The sequence below is a fragment of the Bos javanicus genome, chromosome 28, assembly GCF_032452875.1.
Source record: "Bos javanicus breed banteng chromosome 28, ARS-OSU_banteng_1.0, whole genome shotgun sequence".
Lineage (NCBI taxonomy): Eukaryota > Metazoa > Chordata > Mammalia > Artiodactyla > Bovidae > Bos > Bos javanicus.
This window is the reverse complement of record NC_083895.1, coordinates 9,815,420-9,835,726: the sequence shown is the minus strand read 5'-3', so window position 1 is coordinate 9,835,726 and position 20,307 is coordinate 9,815,420. Positions and strand designations below refer to the sequence as shown.

General features: G+C 47.1%; 1 protein-coding gene across 2 annotated transcripts in view; it reads left to right on the top strand.

Moving 5' to 3' along the window:
* Positions 1 to 824: 824 nt before the first annotated feature.
* The window catches only part of GNG4 (G protein subunit gamma 4), an 81,145-nt gene continuing 61,662 nt past the window's right edge, over positions 825 to 20,307 (top strand). The window contains exons 1-2 of one of the 2 annotated variants that reach the window (XR_009734197.1): positions 825 to 1,913; positions 4,815 to 13,298. The gene's annotated coding sequence lies outside the window, so the exon portion shown is untranslated. Of the gene's footprint in view, positions 1,914 to 4,814; positions 13,299 to 20,307 lie in introns of those variants that run through there. The other variant, XM_061404904.1, reaches the window with a different exon arrangement.

Below are 20,307 nucleotides of genomic sequence, written 5' to 3'. Positions count from 1 at the left end.
TTGGTAACTCATATAGTTTCTCTTTAGACCCCCTATAAATTTATGTCACTGGAAAGGATAACTTTCGTTTCTGAATTGTGGTCTTTGTGAGAAATTTTATGTTTTAACCTTTAAATGGAGTTTAGACAGAAATCCTAAGGTAAACCACTCATTTTTTTTTTTTTTTAAAAGAGCATCTGCCCCTCCCCTTGTTCTCCCCCACCAACAGCATATCTGTATTGGCCCCACTCTGTACCAGGGGCCACACTAAGTGCTGAGGTGCAGTGGTTCCCTGCATTCCTGGAGCAAATGCTGTCAGCAACACGACGTGAGTTGTTACAAACGTGGTCAGTGCTGTGAGAGAGGGGCAAACGGTCCTCTGAGAGAATGTAACTGAAGGATTCAATCTAGATCAAGGGGATCCAGAAAAGTCAAATTGTCATTGACAACGAATGGATGACGAGAACCCTGACAGGTGAAAATGAACTCTGATGTGTTCCATGCCGTCCGTCTGCCAAGGACTGAGGACCATCAGCGAGCAGGTGTCCAGTGAAGGAAACGCCTCGGCTTCTCTGGAGGGCCCTACAAAACAGTGGGTGAGTTCCATCTGCCCAACCGCACTCCAGGAACACAGAATTACTCTTTTTTTCTGCTTTGCATCTGCGGTGTCTGAAGGATTCTCAAGCCAAGAGCGCACCTGCTTCTCAGTCTCTGTTCCTAAAAGAACTCAGGAGCAGCGTGTGTCTGTGTGATCCAGCCCAGCCGGACGTCCTCACTTTACCTGCAAGCCTGAGATGGACTCTTCCGCTCCGCAGTGCACAGTGCAAGCCCACATATAGGTGAGGGGGAGGGAGGGGCAGTGGGGAAGCTCTTCCCAGCCCCTCAGACAGGATTGGGCACATTCAGGGTGGTATAGCCACAGACTTCCTAGCCCCTCAGATCTGCTCTTCGCCAGTCTGGATGACCTGTTAATGTCTTGAGTCAAAGACAGAAGAGCTGCAGGGGGTTCCCATTCCAGAGGGTGCCATAGGGCAATCCCGAGCCCACCCCCATGCACAGACACCCTGACTCCCCAGCTCCACACTGAACAGTTCCCTCTGAAAGAACCCCAAGAGCTTGCGAAGCAACTCTTGAGAAGCTGGTGAGCAAAATCACATCAGAACAGGTAGGAGAGGCTGAGACATGCTCTCACCACAAACCCCACTCCCAGCCCAGCAGCCCACGGTCAGGGCTGGGGACCAACAGCTCCCAGATGCTCCCTGAGGAGGGGAGGATTTTAACCCCACATTGGCATCCCAGATTTTAAGACCTGTACCTGAGAGATGCACCACCCCCCCCAAAACATCTAGCTTTGAAAGCCAGTGGGCCTAGTCCATAAGACCCATGAGCCTATAGCATTTGAGAAACAAGTCTCCGGGGGCTCTCCCAGACCCACCAGGCTAGCACCACAGGGCCCAGCACGGATGCCTCAGACTGAAAGGTGCCCAGTCTTCTCTGGATAAGAGGCATGTTGCGTATCTCGAAAGCCTGAGGAGCAGGCATTTAACACACTTCTAGAGGCCACTGAAATACTCCCCAAAGACAGCCGAGACCAGCAGGCACCATCTTCATGCTCAGCCTCTCCTCTCCCAGAATTTCCTAGGAAGGCACAGGTCTGGGGCCCCAGATTTTGTGGCTGCCTCCCAGAGGGATGCCCCTTCAATCCCCTGGCTCTGGTAGCCAACCAGGCTTACTTTCCCAGGTCCCACAGGACTGTAACAAATGGAGAAACAGTTCTGAACCAGCCACCACCCAGGGAACAGTATAGAAGCAGCAGACAAGCTCCCGTCTTTCCAGGAAAGAGGCCTGTGAGCTTATCTTCACAGCGGTGGGGCAGGAGAGGGGCTGCTGCTTAAGCACACATCCTGAGGTCACTGCAGGCGCTGGGGAGGCCGGTGGGTATCACATTCATGCTGGCCCTCTGTCCTGCCCAGGTCTCTAGCGTCTCAGAGAAAGGCACTTTTGACGTTTCTAGCGTTGCCACCCAGAGGCCACATCCCTTATGGCCTGGCTCTAGTGGCCAGCAGGGCTTGTGTTCACAGCTTCAATGGGACAGTAGCAAAGAAGCACTTCTTAACTACATCCTAGGGCTTCCTGCGCCTCTCCCAGTCTTCCCCAGAAAGAGGGCTACTTGTGTGCCTTAAAAGCCTCTGCCTGAGGGTCCAGCCTCCAATCAGCCTTTAGAAAAAGAAAAACCTTTAGTCTCGAAGGCCTTCACTCACTTCCATGGAGCAAACTCAAGCAGTTACTGCTGAGATCAGTAACTTGCAGGACTCCGTTCCTCCTTAAGGGAAATACACAATTTGATGCAGCCTTTTTGAGCTGTTCTAAGAAACTAAGGCCTCCCATCTGGTCAAGGACAGTAACTACATGCTGACTACAAGCACGTAGACTCCAGACCAGCTAGAACCAGAAGGTAAGATTCTGGAAACATCACCCTGTTATTTCACCACCAACCAGTCAGAAGGAGAAGGTCTGCAAGCTGCTCGCACATCCTACAACCCTCTCCGCTAGCACTATTTTTAAAAGCCCTGGCCTGAAAGCCACTGGGGAGTCCGGGTCTTCTGAGCACCAGCTGCCCGATCTTGCTTGATCCCGGAACAAACCCTTTTCTGCTCCAAAATCTGATGTTTCAGTTTGTTTGGTCTCGCTGTGCGTTGGGCACACAACCTAGGGTTTGGCAACGGTTTTTGACAAGCCAGCCAGGAGCCTGTACCTGCGGCAGGTGGACCTCGGCTGGGGCAGCCCCTCCCTCGTGACCCCTGGAGCTGCCAGGGGTCATGTCACTTGTGGGAACTCTGAGGAGTATTCTGACTTACCGTCAGCCCTCGGTCCATTTTGGGGTTAGTTGCTCCAGCTTGCGGGGACTGGGGGTTATCCCCCCAGGTTCCTGCCCTTCCAGGATACAAGCCTGTCTGGGCCATTCTCTCTCGGGAGCATCACCGTCTGGTCGTCAGGTCTCCATCTGGGAGGGGGAATGGAATAGTTAGGCTGTACTGGTCTGATCTTTTGTCTGAGCAACTGTGTTGTATTTGTGTGCATGTGTAAAGAGTACTCGTATTTTTGACAAAATGGGAAATACCGACTTCACCCCTGTCTTCCTGAGTCGTGGAGGCTGATCAGGGCACCTGATCACTAAAGGCTTCAGGGAAATAATCTGTGTGTCTCTTTCTGGTTTTGACTTCTGTTAGAGAGTCCTGGCTCTGACAGCCCAAAGGATCCCTGGTTTTGACTTCTGTTAGAGGGTCCTGGCTCTGACAGCTCAAAGGAGCCCTGGTTTTGACTTCTGTTAGAGGGTCCTGGTAACGAATTATTTGTAGAGGGTTGGTAGACCTGAGTATATACTTTCACCAATCAGAAGAACTTACTGAACTTCTTACAGAAGAACAACTCTCCAGAGAAGGAAATTTTCAGTGGTCTAAAAACAGCAGAATCTGTGTCTCCACCAAATCTTAGTCTAGACCTCTGTGTAGTCAGAGGCAGATCCTCAACTGAGACCCAAGGATATGGGCAACCAGACATCAGTCCCCTTGGCCAGTCCATCAGGGTGCATTCTGAGTCACTGGAAACTGTGGCTCCACCTCAGTGATGAAAAAACACCTTTCTTCTTTTGTAATGCTGTCTGGCCACAACACCAACCAAGTGACCAGGAGAAATGGCCAGGGAATGGCTCATTAAGTCATAGCACCATGCTCCAACTAGGCTTGTTCTGTGAGAGAAGAGAATTGGCATGAGATTCCCTGTGTGCAATGCTTCTGGCCTTTAACCAGAGCAGGGACTCCAGGAAAAGTGCAGACTTAGGCCTGCTCAGCTGCTAACTCAAGGAAGAAGACCTCACTCTCCTTGTAGGAAGACCCCTTATATTTATTTCCCTTTGCCCTGAGTGCTCCAAATAACTCACCACAAACTTCAGAAGATGACAGCAAGGCCTAACACCCCCACCTCCCAAATGGTTGAGGTGACCTTTAGAAGGTTTTCAATAACCAAGATGTAACAGAAGAAGAAAAAGATGAAGAAGCAAGCCGCCTTGTCTGTGGCAGCGCTGCACATCACCTCAGGGAACCCAGGAGGAAAGAATAACAAAGCTTCACAGGTCGGCACCCCCTGCCACCAACGTGGGATGTGAGACATGCAGGCCACCAGCAAAGCTGGCTCCTAGTCAGTGCGCTTACTGCAGGAAAGAGGGAAGACCTGAGCGAAACCTCCTTCCTTTCAGCTCCCATTAAGTAAAGAACCAGACTGGGGGCTCCCCAACTGGTCCATTGAAACACCCCATCTTCCCTGAGGAGCCCTAGTTACCCTAGAAGTTGGGGCAGAGCCAGTTGAGTTTTGTCTTGTTTGGCAGGCCGCATGGCATGTGGGATCTTAGTCCCCCCGCTCCAGGGATTGAACCCACATCCCCAGCATTGCAAGGCAGAGTCTTAACCACTGGACCACCAGGGAAGTCCCCAGTTGTGTTTTTGTTAGACAGCAGAGCCACATTCCCAGTGTTGACAACTCGAAGGGGTTCCCTCTCCAAGACATCAAAAGGGTCTCAAGGAAAGGAAGATACAAGGAAGTGTTGCCCTGAAAATTCCCCAGATGAGGCTCATTTGACAATCTAAAACTGGTTTTGCACACAGGCATACCAGCAACAGCAGGGGGTAGGGGAGAGTTGACCGAGGCCAAGGTTTATACCCTGCTGAAGAGTCATAAAGATGTTTGCTAAGAGCAGGAGGACAATGCACTGATGAAATAAAAACTCACATTTTAAGGAAAGACAAGAAAAAATTAAACATAAAACTATTTCTCCGCAGGTTTGGGCCTCCTCTTCCCTCCCCAGAGTGTGCACAGTGCATCTGCATTTAGTGTGACCCACATCTTCCCCATGGCCACCTCCTGGCAGCAGCTACATAACTTCTCCAGGGGATCTTCCCAACCCAGGGATCAAACCCATGTCTCCTGCCACAGCAGGCGGATGCTTTTACCAGTGAGCCACCTGGGAATCCCAAATGTTTACTTAGGATCTTATTAATGTTACTGGCTATATTATAACATTATTATTTCTTGCATTTCCAAATGTATGACTGAGCCTCAGATAAAAATTAAGATGATTAGGCAACTTGAAACAACTGACCAGATTTATAGTTCTATAAGAGCAGTGACTGTAATGGTTTAATTCTAGAAATGGTAAGAAGCAACCAGAAGGAACCATTTTCAGGACCATAACAGACTAGTTAAGACAGGTGGTCCAGAGGCTTTGGATTACTGTTAAGGTGGCCTAGTCCAGTAATAGCACAATAAATGGCCTAGCAACGAAATCCTTGGCTGACCTGGGGGTGGGCATTCCAAGCATAGGAAGACAAAATGCTTCCCAAATCTTGGTCGAAATTAAGACCAAAAGGGAAGGGTCTGTACAATAGAGAATGTTGCTTACCATCCAATTCTCCTAGAATCAAGCCCCTACAGTCACAGACCTATAACACATTTTGAAAGGAATTCAGGGTAAAGATCAGGATGAGGTACTCTGTGCTCTGGAAAACTGACAGAACTGGCCTATGATAGTTAGATATTTTCAGGAGAAGTTTTTTATACAGATCTTCCCAACTTGGAGAAGCAGTAGACCCATTAACTAGGATGCCTGTTCGTCATGGCTGGCAGCACCCTTCTCCTGAGATGAATGCTTGGTTTCAGGTACTCATCACCAGAATCACGTATCCTGACCTCCCCCACCCCCACCTCTTCAGAACAGTTCTCAGTGCTTTCTGAGAGACTGTCTCCTGGGCTACAGTCCTCAGTCTGGCTCACATAAAATTTTCCATGTTTTCTTAGATTGACTGTTGATCACTTTTTGTTGACACAAGAACAATGCATGAACAGAGCAAGAATCTCAGCAAAGAAAAAGAAAGTGTAAGAAACTACCAAACAGAAATCACAGAGCTGAAGAATATAATGACTGAACTGAAAAATACAATAAAGGAGTTCAACAATAGATTCAACGAAGCACCAGAAAAGATCAGTAAACTCTAAGACAGGGACAGCAGTGGAACTCATCCAATCAGAGCAGCTAACAGAAAAAGGAATTTAAAAACAGTGAAGAGAGTTTAAAGGACTTGTGGTAAAACATCAAGTAGATCAATATTTACATTATAGGGATCCCAGAAGGAGAAGAAAGAAAGGGGTAAAAGACTTATTTGGAGAAATAATGGCTGAAAACTTCCTAACCTGAGGAAGAAAACAGAAGTTCAGATCCAGAAAGCCCAGAGACTTCCAAATGAACCCAAGGGAACCCACACCAAGATACATTATAATTAAATTGTCAAAAGAGAAAGAACGGTTACAAGGCAATATTTAGAAAAGTGAGCAGGGAGAAAAGAAATTCAATAGCTTAACATCTGGACATTGAAACTGTTGGAGGTTTTGAATTATCCACGTTACCCTTACTTTGCTGATTATTCTTCAACTATTTCCAGTGTGTCCCAAATTGGAGGCAAAATATCCCTATTTATTTAGAAACTGTATAATCCTTGAGCAACTCTATTTTTTTTTTTTTTTTTGCAATATACTGGTTAAGTCAACACTCCATATACTATGAAGCCAAAGCATTTCAAAATTAACAGGCTTAAAAAATTGCCTGAGCAGTTGGGCTGGGGAGGGATGATGGGGGAGTAAAACAAAGAATGGCCATTTGAAATAACCATCCAAGACTGAGGTCAAAGGGAAGCAGAGAGATTTTAGGTTCAGCATAAACTTGTATTTCAGAGTATCACACACAGAATACAAACACGCATGGCATTTATCAGCTTCCCCCATCCCAGGTTATATTCAATTTTAAACTTCACAATTTAAAAAGCAGCTACATCTGTCGATACAAAATATATACACTTGACTGTACACTGAGTTGGCAAGGAGGTACCACTAATTTTGTTGTGTTACATGATGCTGCTGCTGCTGCTAAGTCGCTTCAGTCGTGTCCGACTCTGTGCGACCCCATAGACGGCAGCCCACCAGGCTCCCCCATCCCTGGTATTCTCCAGGCAAGAGTGCTGGAGTGGGGTGCCGTGAGCTGAACAGAAAAATACATCCTGCCCATTTGGGGGTGCTGGGTTGTGACTCAGCTATTTCAGAGAAACTAAATAATACAGTGTGTCCTTTGAGGCCAAAAATGACCAGGAGATCATTTGAGTCTGGGCTACAGTATCCTTGCTCAAGTGCTGAGCTTGTTTTTTCTCTCACGAACAAAGTTAATGAGAGATGAGTTTAGAAAAGAGTGTTTTGTGGCAAAATTTGGCTCATTCCCAAAGTAAATTAAACTGTTCTTATCAAAATTTCTGAAGGCTGATCACAATAAGTCATTCTTTCATCCTCAGATCTTAATTTTGTTTAAAAAAAAAAAAAAAACCTTTAGAATACCATTTCAAGCATTAAGAAAAAAGACTACTTTTTCTGAGATTTTTAGGAAAAAAAAAAAGAATTTTCATACTTGTTGATATAACCTAAATACAAATGGTTACTTAGCTAATTTCATCTTTATTTCAAGACTTCTGTTTTCTTCTTAGAGGATTAGCTAATTATCTATGTGCTTTCTATAGATAATATTGTACACTCAGTGTTTTATTACAACCAAGTAAAATCCACTCATGTGTACTCTAGTTAGATAGGGGTTAGACATACTGGACACAAATATTTATAAGAAATTTTGAAGAAAAAAGAAACTTACTAGATTTGGACCAGGGTAGAAGGAAACCAGGGAGAAGGCAATGGCACCCCACTCCAGTACTCTTGCCTGGAAAATCCTATGGACGGAGGAGCCTGGTGGGCTGCAGACCATGGGGTCACTAAGAGTCGGACCTGACTCGATTTCACTTTCACTTTTCACTTTCATGCATTGGAGGAAATGGCAACCCACTCCAGTGTTCTTGCCTGGAGAATCCCAGGGATGGGGGAGCCTGGTGGGCTGCCGTCTATGGGGTCGCACAGAGTCAGACGTGACTGAAGCGACTTAGCAGCAGCAGAAGGAAACCAGTGTGGCCCAGACTCAAAGGTATAAGAAAGTGAAAGTGGTCAGTGAGTTAGGGCCAGAAGGTCAAAGTGAGGGAATGAGGGGAAATTAAAAAGATAAACCAAGGACTTCTGCTCCCATCCACTTTGGGGAAATTGGGATCAGACTCACCCTGCCATCATAGACAACTGGAAACTGGAGATCCTGTGTGAAACAAAGATTTTCAAACTGGGAAACACGCAACACAGATCCATGAGCCCTGAGAAAGAGGCTAAACTAAGTGAAGCCTGTTGTTGCTTCAGCTTTCTGCCTGGGGGCACCTACAAGCCACGGTGCAGAAGGGGCTCCTCCTGAAGAATACAGAAGTCTTGAAATGAGGATCAGAGATTAGAGTTTGGGGAAGCTGAGAAACTGGAATTTGTGGCACAGAGTTCATCAGAAGGTTGCTGCCCAGACAAAGAGAACCAGGTTCCCAGTTGTGGAGGCCCTGGAGACTGTGGCTGAATGCTAAGTCATGTGTGCAGAAGATGAAATCCCCTAGGTCTGAGCAAAGAACTCCCAGGGAGCTGTAAGCCGAACAAGTCCTAGAGCTCCCAGGGGAATTGACTTCTAACCAATCAGAGGAAAAGACTTTGGTGAACATACAAGCATCCAGTCAATACCTCAGAAGAGTCATATCACCGTAGGAAGGCTAAACTAGCCTTAGAATAGAGGCTGAAGTCCTTTAAAATAAGATTCCAAAGTATCAAACTGATCCGTAAGGAACTTAACTGCCTGCCAGGACAAAGTCCCTATTAAGTCAACAAAATCTAGGCACACAACAACATACGTTAGCAATGTCTAGCATCCAATTTAAAAATTACTAGATAAGGCAAGAAATAAGAAAATGTGACCCTAAACTGGAGAAAACTCATTTGAAGGAAACAAACCAAGAAAGGAAATAAAATGGAATTCAGAGAGAAGCATAATAAAATAGCTATTAAAATATGTTCAGTATGCTCAAGGATTTAAAGAAAAACAAATCTAATGAGAAAAAGGAAAGATTCCAGAAAACCATATGGAAATTCTAGAGATAAAGTATCCAAAATGAAAAAAAAAAATTTAGATTTTATGTGATTATTTAAAATTTTTCCAGTTTTATTGAGATATAATTTGACAACAAACAGCCCAATCAAAAAATGGGCAGAAGACCTAAATAGACATTTCTCTAAAGGAGATATACAGGTGGCCAACAAGCACATGAAAAGATGCTCAATGTTGCTAATTATTAGAGAAATGAAAATCAAAACCACAATAAGATATAGCACACACCAGTCAGAATGGCCATCACCAAGAAGTCTACACATAATACATGTTGGAGAGGGTGTGGAGAAAAGGGAACCCACCTGCACTGTTGTGGAAATGTTATTGTTGCAGCCTCAATGGAAAACAGTTTGTAGGTTCCTCAAAAAACTAAACCTGGAACTACCATCAGTCAGTTCAGTTCAGTCGCTCAGTCGTGTCCGACTCTTTGTGACCCCATGAATCACAGCACACCAGGCCTCCCTGTCCATCACCAACTCCTGGAGTTCACTGAGACTCAGGTCCATCAAGTCAGTGATGCCATCCAGCCATCTCATCCTCTGTCGTCCCCTTCTCCTCCTGCCCCCAATCCCTCCCAGCATCAGAGTCTTTTCCAACGAGTCAACTCTTCGCATGAGGTGGCCAAAGTACTGGAGTTTCAGCTTTAGCATCACTCCTTCCAAAGAAATCCCAGGGCTGATCTCCTTCAGAATGGACTGGTTGGATCTACGATCCAGTAATTCCACTCCTGGGCATAAATCTGAAGAAAACGGAAACACTAATTTGAAAAGATACAAGCACCCCAATGTTCACAGCAGCACTATTTACCATAGCCAAGATACGGAAGCAACCTAAGTGTCCACCAACACATGAATTTAGATAAAGAAGATGTGTATAAACATATATATATACACAATGGAATGAAAACTACTCAGCCATAAAAAGTATAAAAATTTTGCCATCTGCAACAACATGGATGGATTTGGAGGGCATTTAGTGAAATAAATAAGATAAAGACATACTGAATGTTATCATTTATTTGTGGAATCTAAAAAATAAAAAGAATGAATATAACAAAACAGAAACAGACAGACATAGAGAACACACTAGTGGTTACCCATGAAGAAGAGGAAATTGGAGAGAGGCAAGACAGGGGTTTGGGATTATGAGATACAAACTACCATCTAGAAAATAAATAAGCTACAAAGATATATAGCACAGGGAATATAGCCAATATTTATAATAAATTTAAATGGAGTATAACCTATAAAAATTTTGAATTACTATGTTGCACACCTGAAACGAATATAATATTGTATTAATAAATCAACTATACCTCAATTTTAAAAAAAATAGGAAAACTTCTGAACAACAATAAGACAAACAGAAAACAAACTAATAGCAAGACTCTAGATTTAAACCCAAACACATGGTAATTACATAAGAAGTAAGTGATCCAAACACTCCAATTAAAAGGCCAGGTTTGTCAGGCTGAATATAAAAGCAAGATCCAACTCTCTGCTGCCTCCAAGAAGAGAGACTCCCTCTTTAAGAATAAAGATACAAGTAAGTTTAAAAGGGTGGGAAAAGATACATCACGCAAACACCATTGTAAGAAATCTGTGTGGCTATATGGATATCAAAGATATCAGAGCTCAGGGCACAGGAAGGGAAATGGATGTCCAGGGTCTGGAGCCAGGTTGCAGGTGACAGCGGCTAAGGAAATAAAATGTACATTTGTAGGCAGGACAGGAAAATGTAAACACAAAATTGTCTCTTTCTGTCCATTTGGACCTCCTGCCTCCCAAATGTGCAGTGCACATTTCTGTTGCATATTATCAAGACGGTTCTCCAAGATGAGAGTGCATGCCTCAAGATCATTTTCCACCCTTTCTTCTGATTCTATCAATGTAACGTCTTAAAAGACCAGCTACTTTTAAGAAGCTTATTTCTCAGCTCTGTAGGGGGTTATGTATGGGCTTACCTGGACTATAATATCCTATATCCCTGGGGGACTTCATGTAAAAAATCAACATGCCATTTTGATATACGATCTTTTGTCTAGAAAAAGTATATGATTGTGCCTTTGACTTCTAACTGTTCTCCAAGCTTTCTGAGTCTATCTTCTGGGTTGTAATCCTGAGTTTGGCTCAAATAAAATTCCCTTTTTTTCTTAGCTTGATGGTTAATTGAGTTTTTGTGAACACAGCAGTCCTGGCTGATGGACAGAGATAAGACAGAATCAGAATCACCTGGAGAGGAAGGCTGACATCACCAACTGCTGGGCCGCATCCCATTCAGCAGGGCTGGGATTGGTCCTGAAAATTTGCATTTCTAAGCCCCCAGATGATGCTGATCTTGCTTGTCAGTGGATTCACTGGAGGAGCCACTGGCTCCGAATGATCCTCTTCTTTCTCTTTAAAACGGACAATTCTATCTTAAGGGATATTGTAAGAAATTCGAAAGATAAAATAAGTGAGGAATCTGAAAGTGTCGATATTGATTTCTCTTAAAATCGACTGATTAGAATTAATTGAGATGAGAGTTGGGATACTAAGGGAACGGAGGATTCAAGCTTAGCCAGCTACCTGGGGAGTGGTGCCTCTGAGTCAAGGAAATACAGAAGAAATCGATTTGGGGTGGAAATAACGAGCCCAATTTTAGATTTGTTGAATTTTAAATGCAGTACTCATATATCTTTCTCACTTTTCCAAAAAGGTCAGTGCAGTGGCTTTTTTGAGTCCTTTTACCATAGTTTAATTATGTGCCTTAAATGGGCATTTCCAAGCAGTGGGGAAAAAAAATAAAATCTGTGTGAGATGTTTGCTGGCCCCAGGTGGGCCTTCCTGACCTCTGCATTTGCGTCAGACACTTGGCGTCTTGGAAGATGCACATTTGTCTAAGGCAAATGTCGAGTCAACCCTGATTCGAGATCTAAGAAACCGCGCGCCCTTTACCGCACGGCAGGGCGGTATTGGCCTCCTTTTCCTACCAATCTTGCTAACACTGCTTGAAGTGTAACGTAGCTTTCCTATTCCAAAGGTTTTGTATTATTTTACCAGGAGTTGGAAAAATGGACGGCGCCTATACTGTTTCTCCCTAAAGGAAAAGGATGATAATAACGGAGAAATTTAAAACATCTCCATCGCAAAACGCTTACAGTTCAGAAGGCATGAAGCATCACCAAGGATTTCCCCGCGGAAACTGCTTCTGCTGTCTACGAACACTGGTCGCAGCCCAGGAGCACAGCTCGTTCCCACTCCCAAAGCGCTAGGCTGGCGCGGTCGTCCCCTCATTTCCGTTACTTAGCAACGTCCCGGTAAATGGAGACAATGCCCTGTGAATCTACAACGCCTCGTGTATTAAGCATTTCTCCTTTCACTGCCCCCCATGGGGGTGGGGTGGGTATATTGTGTATTCTTTAGTAATGGATGGCTGCTGGCCGCGCCCAGCACGGTTGGTCCAGGAACTAACCCGCAAGCAAGGATGAAGATACCGAAGGCTCTGGTCCCCAAAGCCCGCGAGGACCACGGCCCTAAGACCCTGCCTTTACTCCTCATCTCCCTTCCCCCAGCCCCTGGGCGACGCGCGCTCCTAGTGGAGAGCTGGGCCAGACGGGGGGCGCGGGGCCGAGCCGCGGGCGCGCGGAGCTGAGCGCGGGGTCGGGAAGCCGGGCCGAGGGGCGAGCGGAGGGCGCGGAGCTCCGGTGCGGGAGCCCCGGTGACGCATCAGTGACGTCGACGGCGGCGGGCGGGATTTCCCGGCCCTTCCCGGGCGCCCGGCGAGACCCCGCCGTGGAGGGGGCGCGAAAAAACGTGGACGCGAAGAGGCCGGGGGCCGGGGGTCCGCGTTCTGCGGGGGCCGGAACTGGACGCGCTCACGGAACCCGGCCTGGGGTGCTGAGCAGACAGAGTGCTTGGTGTCCGAGTGACTGCACGCTCCAGCGGGGCCGGGGCTCGCCCCCTGCACGCCCGCCCGGCCTCACGTGGTCTTTCCCCCGCCCGGGCCGGGAGGCGCGGGGCGGGGCGGGGCCGATGACGCGGCGCGGAGACCCCGCGGGCGGAGGAGGGGCGGCGCGGGGCGCGCGTTTCCACCGCTAGCCGGTCAGTATCGAGGTGCGGGAGTCCCGGAGCGGAACCGGCGCCGGGCTTGAGGGGCGATGCCACTCGGTCTGGCCGCCCCCCGCGAGCACCGCCCCGGAGACAAAGCCCGCGCGTGAGCCGCGCCCTCGGCCCGGGTAAGTGGGCGCCCGCCGGCGGGTCGGTCGGGGCGTGTCGGTGGGGAACGGATGGCACAGCCCTTGCTCCTGTGAGCTCGGGACGAGCCGGAGACAAAAGGGAAACTCTGGCTGGACCGTCTCTGCAACTGGAGAGACTGGTCTGGTGCCTGCGTCGTCCTACAGCTGTCGGAGGAAGCTCGCGAAACGCACACCTGTGATAATCTTGGCCGCGCACGGCGAGCCTGGCCCTCGCGGCGCCGGCACAGGTGGGTATCAGCGGCCCGGCGGGGGCTCCTCAAATCCGGGACCCTCCGCAAAGCCCTTGGGAAACCCGAGCGCAGGTTTGGACAGACAACTCGGAACGTTGAAGGGGTCTCCTGGGGATCGCGGTCGCCCCATTTGTCCGGCTTGAAGCAGAGGAAGCTCCTGGGGAGCCTGTTTCCGTAAGTAGGTCATGGCAGGGACGTCCCCCATTGAAGAAGTGGAAGGGCTAGTAGTGGCGGAAGAGATGGAGTGGCTAGTTGGTCATTTTACTGGGGGAAATTTCTTTGGGCCCGAAGAAGCCCTCTAGATTCCTCATCACCGGGACACCTGCTTTGGGAGCAGTTCCGGCGGCGTCAGTGGACCATGGGGGCCCCTTATGGCGTCTGTCCTCCAGTCTGGTGCTGAAATGGGCTGCGCTCGCCGCGCGCAAACCAGCAGCGTTGGGGAGGCTTTGATTTACTGTTTTAAATTACCTTAGGAATAATAACAAGAAGATGGGATGGGGCGGCGGGCAGAGGTGTGACTGGAGAAGACTTCGTAATTTAAAAATAAGGAGGACTTGCTTATTTCTGTGTGTCTTGGGCTAGGATGCTCAGAAATGCAAAAATGTTAAAGTTTCATCAAGTGATAAAGTGGATCGTGGACACGCGTTCTCCCACCCTCTCCCCAGCTCCCCGCCGACACTGGTTTTCTTCTCTTTCTGTCGCCTCCCAGGACTGTAAAAGGCTGGCACGGGGCTGGCTGGTTCAGTCCGAGCGAAGGGCCTGCTGGGCTGCGCTGGTGTTTCCCATTAAAACGTGCCAGTCTTATCATCTGCTCATGAGCCCTCACGGGTGGTGCTTCCTTCTCATAGAAAATTCAGTGGCAGACACCTCAGAGAGGCAGGGAAGGGACTCGGGCTCTTTGGCTGGCTTCTTGATTCTTTGGGGAAATCCTTTTCCTGATTTTTGCATGGTGTGGGGGAAGGGAGGCACCCAGCTTCTGATCTGGCCCTGTTCCCTGCAGGAGGCTACTGTGGGAGCAACCGAGGTGATAAATGGAAAGTCTGTTTCAGTCCTGAGAAACAAGACAGGGTACATTGTAAACTGGCAATTATTTTTGAAGTGTGAGGTTGGCTCAGTTATCAGCTGTGATGAGACATGGATACCGCACGTCGTAACTAGTTCATGTAAATACAAGGTTTATTGTGGTGCTTCCCTAGTTAATGAGTAGCCTCATGTTGAGGTTATTGGGCTGAAATGACTATTTAGGACAACCAGCTTCCTGTTTTCTCCATCCACACATGGCTCAAATCCTCAGCCTCTTTAACACCCAGTTGCTCAGGGGAAGCCTCTGGAAGATGTTTGGCCAGCTGAGAGAAAAAGCACTGCAAAAGGGCTATTCCCAGTAATGCCGTGATTGGCCAGATAATTGCCTTTCGCATATTTCATGCAAGGCAATGGTGGAGAAACAAGGAAAAAGCTTTTCCTTATATTCATTTTATAGTTTTTATAGCCAAAATGACAATCCATGGTGCCCCCCAAATCTTACTACATTCTTTGAAATGGTGAGAACTGGACACTGTCCTCTTGTTCCCCAGGTTCCCAGGAAGCAAGTGCCTGACAGCTGTCTCTGGAGGATGAGTTTGGGCTTAGGAGTGACTGTGTGTGATGTCTCTCTCTCTCTCTCTCTCTCTCTCTCACACACACACACACACGCTGACTCACCACATAACTACTGCTTACTGAAGAACGCAGTCAAATGGCTGAGAAAAGACTGAAGTCTACTAGACAGATCATTCTCATTTATTTATAACCACATTTCACTGTCACATTTTTCTTACCTTGTCTCATTTTTGTTCTAGTTGAAGAAGGGAGACTACCTTATAATGCATTATGTGCTAGTAGATTGCCCTTTTTTCTTAATGGAATTTCAAAATGTCTTTAAGATATTACCTGATTTGTTCTCAGAACACCTTTATGAGAATTTACTAGTATCTAACCTTGCACATTTTCTCCATTTTTAATTTTTTTCCACTCTAGACATACTCAGACATCAAGAGGCTTAGTATTCAGGTAGAGAGATTGCTCAGTATTCTCAAACCAGAAACTGAAATTTAACTTCTTTCGTACACCAAAAATACTACCAAAAAATCCTTTCAACAATAACCAGCAAAGGAATTTTGATTGGAGGTCAAGAGAAGCTGAATGAGTGTGAGAAAAGAAAAACAGTGAAATCATTTATAGTATAGAAGTTAGCGTAATGCTACCGAAAGTTCTTGGAGCCTCCCTGATAGCTAAGTGGTAAAGAATCTGCCTGCCAATACAGGATATTCAGGTTCAATCTCTGGGTTGGCAAGATCCCCTGGAGAAGGAAATGGCAACCCACTCCTGTATTCTTGCTTGGGAAATCCCGTGGACAGAGGAGCCTGGCAGGCTACAGTCCATGGGGTCTCAAAGAGTTAGTCATAACTTAGCAACTGAACAATAACAACTGAAAATTCTTAAGTAGCTGGTTAAAGCCATATGAAGAATAAACCAAATATCTTTTTAAATGATCAGAAGTGAAGACGTGCAAATGAAGTTTGCATTTAGGGAAGAAAGTAGAAGCGAGAAGTACTGCTGGAAGAAAAGAAAATATTACACAGGAAAACAATGGGTCCTTAAAAAGAAATTATTCAACAAGCTAGCTGGAGCATTCCAAGTCACTTTAATTGTCCAGGAGCTTTTGTTAGGTCAGATGGCAGCTGGTGTGCAGTCTTCCTGGTGGAACTTGGCAAACCAGATGGCAAGTCCTGTGAGGCTGGGGGAGTGTGGGTGTGTTGAAGATAAGATGCTTGAGGAATGGGTCCTGGGTGTCCAAGGAGAAGTGAGGAGTGTGGTCAAGCTAACGTATGCCCAAAGCCTTGATTTTCCCAGGTGTCTGCAGGTCGCCAGGGCCCCAACCTGGGAGGACCAGATGGCAGAGGGAGCATGGGGCAGCCGGGTGGAGGAAAGACCAGGCTTCCTCTGGGCCCATCATGTGGATGATCTCATTTAATCCTCACAGCGCACCCGCAAAGTTTCTCTTTGTTGTTGTTGTTCAAGCCGTGTCTGACTCTTTGCCACCCCATGGACTGCAGCATACCAGTCTTCCCTGTCCCTCACCATCTCCCGGAGTTTGCCCCAAGTTCTTGTCCATTGAATCAGTGATGCCATCCAACCATCTCATCCTCTGTGTCCTCTTCTCCTTCTACCTTCAGTGTTTCCCAGCATCAGGGTCTTTTCCAGCGAGTCAGCTGTTCACATCAGGTGTCCAAAGTATTGGAGCTTGAGCTTCAGCATCAGTCCTTCCAATGAATTCAGGGTTGATCTCCTTTAGGATGGACTGGCTGGATCTCCTTGCTGTCCAAGGGACTCTCAAGAGTCTTCTCCAGCACCACAGTTTGAAAGCATCACTTCTTCGGCGCTCAGCATCTTTACGGTCCAGCTCTCACATCCGTACATGACTACTGGAGAGGCTTTGACTATGTGGACCTCTGCCAACAAAGTGATGTCTTTGCTTTTTAATACACTATCTAGGTTTGTCTTCTAATTTCAGGTTAAAGGTTTCTCTGTAGCCAAAACAACAACAGCGATGTGCCCTTAGTGTCCTTTTTATCCAGGAATATTCTGGCAGGCTTTTTGTGATGGTGACTTTTTAAACTCACCAAGGAAGTGCATATACCAATCTCTGTGGTGTACATGCACGCGTGTACTCAGTCAGGTCAGATCTTTGCAACTCTGTAACCTACCAGGTTCCTCTGTCCATGGAATTCTCCAGGCAAGAATACTGGAGTGGATTGCCATTTCCTTCTCCAGGAGATCTTTCTTCCAAAGGATTGATACTTTTGAACTGTGGTATTAGAGAAGACTCTTGGGAGTCCCATGGACTGCAAGATCAAACCAGTCAATCCTAAAGGAAATCAGTCCTGAATATTCATTGGAACGACTGAAGTTGAAGCTGCAGTACTTTGGCCACCTGATGCAAAGAACTGACTCATGAGGGAAAGATTGAGGACAAGAAGAGACAGGGATGAGAGAGGATGAGATGGTTGGATGGCATCACCGACTCGATGGACATGAGTTTGAGCAATCTCTGGGAGTTAATAATGGACAGGGAAGCCTGATGTGCTGTGGTCCATGGGGTCACAAAGAGTCAGACATGACTGAGCGACTGAACTGAATGGGGCTTGTGCTGTGAGGCTGAAGAAGTAGATAGAAGAGACAGATGATAGAAGTAATGCTTCAGACATCCCTCTGGGGCCCACGTTATTCTCTCTGCCCCATCAAAGGCAGCACAACGCAGAGCAATAGCCCTCAATCCAGTAACTGGCAGGAACCGTGCTTTCTGCACTTCTTGTTAGTCCCCGTGCTGCCTGCTGGCACTCGTGTCTAACTGTCAGTTGTGGGGCCTTGTCTTCAACCCCTCCCCAGGGTCACCACCAAAGGCAAAGGAACAGGGCCATAGCAGTAGGAAGAAGGAAAACATTTTAAATTGGTTCCAAAATTCTTATTACAACACCTTTACAGCCACAGCGAAAAGGCGTTAATGTGAAAAATAAATGTGCCCTCTGTAGCTCCCGAATTCAACTGTATTTACTTCTTCCAGTGTTTCATCACACACATATGTAAAATCAAGAGATGTTTGCCAAAGCAATATGTGAGTATAAAGATTCAAGTAGGAGAACTGGAATCAGAAAACAGGAAGCAAGGATGAATGGGAGTATTGAGAAGGATAGAAAGCAAGTAAGGAAGTTGCTGAGGGCAGTTTATTACCGGTAGGTTCTTTTCCATGATGGCCCCTCAGCCTCTGTGACTCAAGTCTGGACACTGTTGAGGGGCAAAGACCAGGGTGACAGACAGTGGGTGATGTCAGGACCCTCCCATCCTGGAGGGGCCTCCTTTTTATCTGTGGATCCCACTCAGTGGCCTCCACCCTCCCATCTTATCTGTATGAGGGTCCAGGCATACCCAAGAATTGGTGTCCTCTGGAGTGTTTTCTCAGGACAGCCATCTGTCCTGTTGCTCTGGAGCACCTGCTATGTATACCTTTTATGGGAATGTAGGAGAGGGGAAAAACTTTTTCTCTTCCCTCTTACGTTCTGTACGTGGGGCCTGCAAATTAAACTGACGACAGGTGAAAATAACAGGAAAATAGAGCTAGATTAACAGGGGGAAAGGTTTATTATGCATGTACACAGGCCCTTTGCAGGAAAGGAGAGAAACCCAAAGAATACACTTCAGAGCCTGTATACCCTTTTAACAAAGGGAGGTGAATTGTGGGAAAATGACAAAGCGGGTGAGGGTGGGGTTTGAGCTTCTAGGGGTGGTAAATTTTGGGTGGGTATATGTGTGGCAAAAGTTAATGACAGATAAGGGTTATTTTAGTGAGGTCTACTTGTGTAGGCCCATCTTGGTGATGTCTTTCTTCAGTAATACTGGTTGTTTTCCTTCTCCTGGGTGATGGGAGTGTGGAAACACCTTCACAAAAAGAAATTTATGTCCTGGTTTTAGGTAGAAAGTGGGGGAGGCCAGAGAGTTCCTCCTGCATGCTGCTGCCTTTAGCTCAAAATAATCCTTATACCAAGGTGGCACCATCTGGGGATGGTATATTCTGATCCCAGGCTGCCCAGGTGGCTCAGTGATAAAGAATTCACCTGCCAATGCAGGAGACTTGGGTTCCATCCTTAGGCCAGGAAGATCCCTTGGAGGAGGGCACGGCAACACACTCCAGTATTCTTGCCTGGAGAATGCCATGGACAGAGGAGCCTGGTGGGCTACAGTCCATGGCGTCACAAAAGAGTCAGACACGACTGAGCGACTAAAGAACAATAACATTCTGATCTGCCTCAGAATTTCTAGCAGAACCTTTCCTTAGCAAAGTCTGAAGCCCATAGCCAGTGTAGCATCCTAAACCAGCATGACTAACCTCTCTTTGCTTTTAGTTTCTGTTCATCAGTCTTGGGAAAAACCTGTTTGCTCTGTGCCCCAGTTGATTGTACTTATAACCCGGGGGTTCCGGTGGTCGGTAGATGCTCATTTAGCCCCTGACACCTGTGGGGCCATGCAAACGAAGGAGGGTCGTGTCCTGGTTAAGGAGACGGATTACTGAAGTGTGTCCTTGTATGTTTGATATGGAAGCAAATGTTGCAGAGATGTAAAAACAGTCAGGCTTCCGGAGTTTTAATGGCTCTGTGGCCAGGAAAGGCTGATGGAACTTGAGTGGAGATTGCCAAAGCATTGAACCTCAAGGGAAATAACAGAGGGAAGCTGACAGTGACATCAGCCACCAGATTCTTTCTAGAACTAGGTGAGGTGCAGATACATAAACCGGCCTTCGTTAGCCTCCTGTATTTTCTTCTGCAGCTGAATTTTATCTGACAGGACAGGATCACCGGAGTCTTCTGCTGACTTGGACTTTGGGTTCCCGGGTGACCCTACCACCCCAGCCGTGTCTCTGGGGGGCTTCACCTCATCTCCCTTGCAGTTGGGGTTTGATATTTCAGCTGCATTCTTCTCCACCTGGTTGGTCTTGTCGAGTTGTGCCTGTTTCTGGCTGTTGCCCACGGACCTTTCTGTGCTTCGTCCATCCACGTGCAGTGTGTGTGACCACAGCTGTGTCTCTACACCCTTAGACCTGTTAAGAGGAGATGGGACAAAAGCACTGTGTGTCCTGTCCAGGCCCCAGGTCCACTGTGCTCTCCTCGGGGTCACACACCTCTGAACTCCCCAGCTTCTCTCCTTGTGCTGAAAGCTGTTTTAGT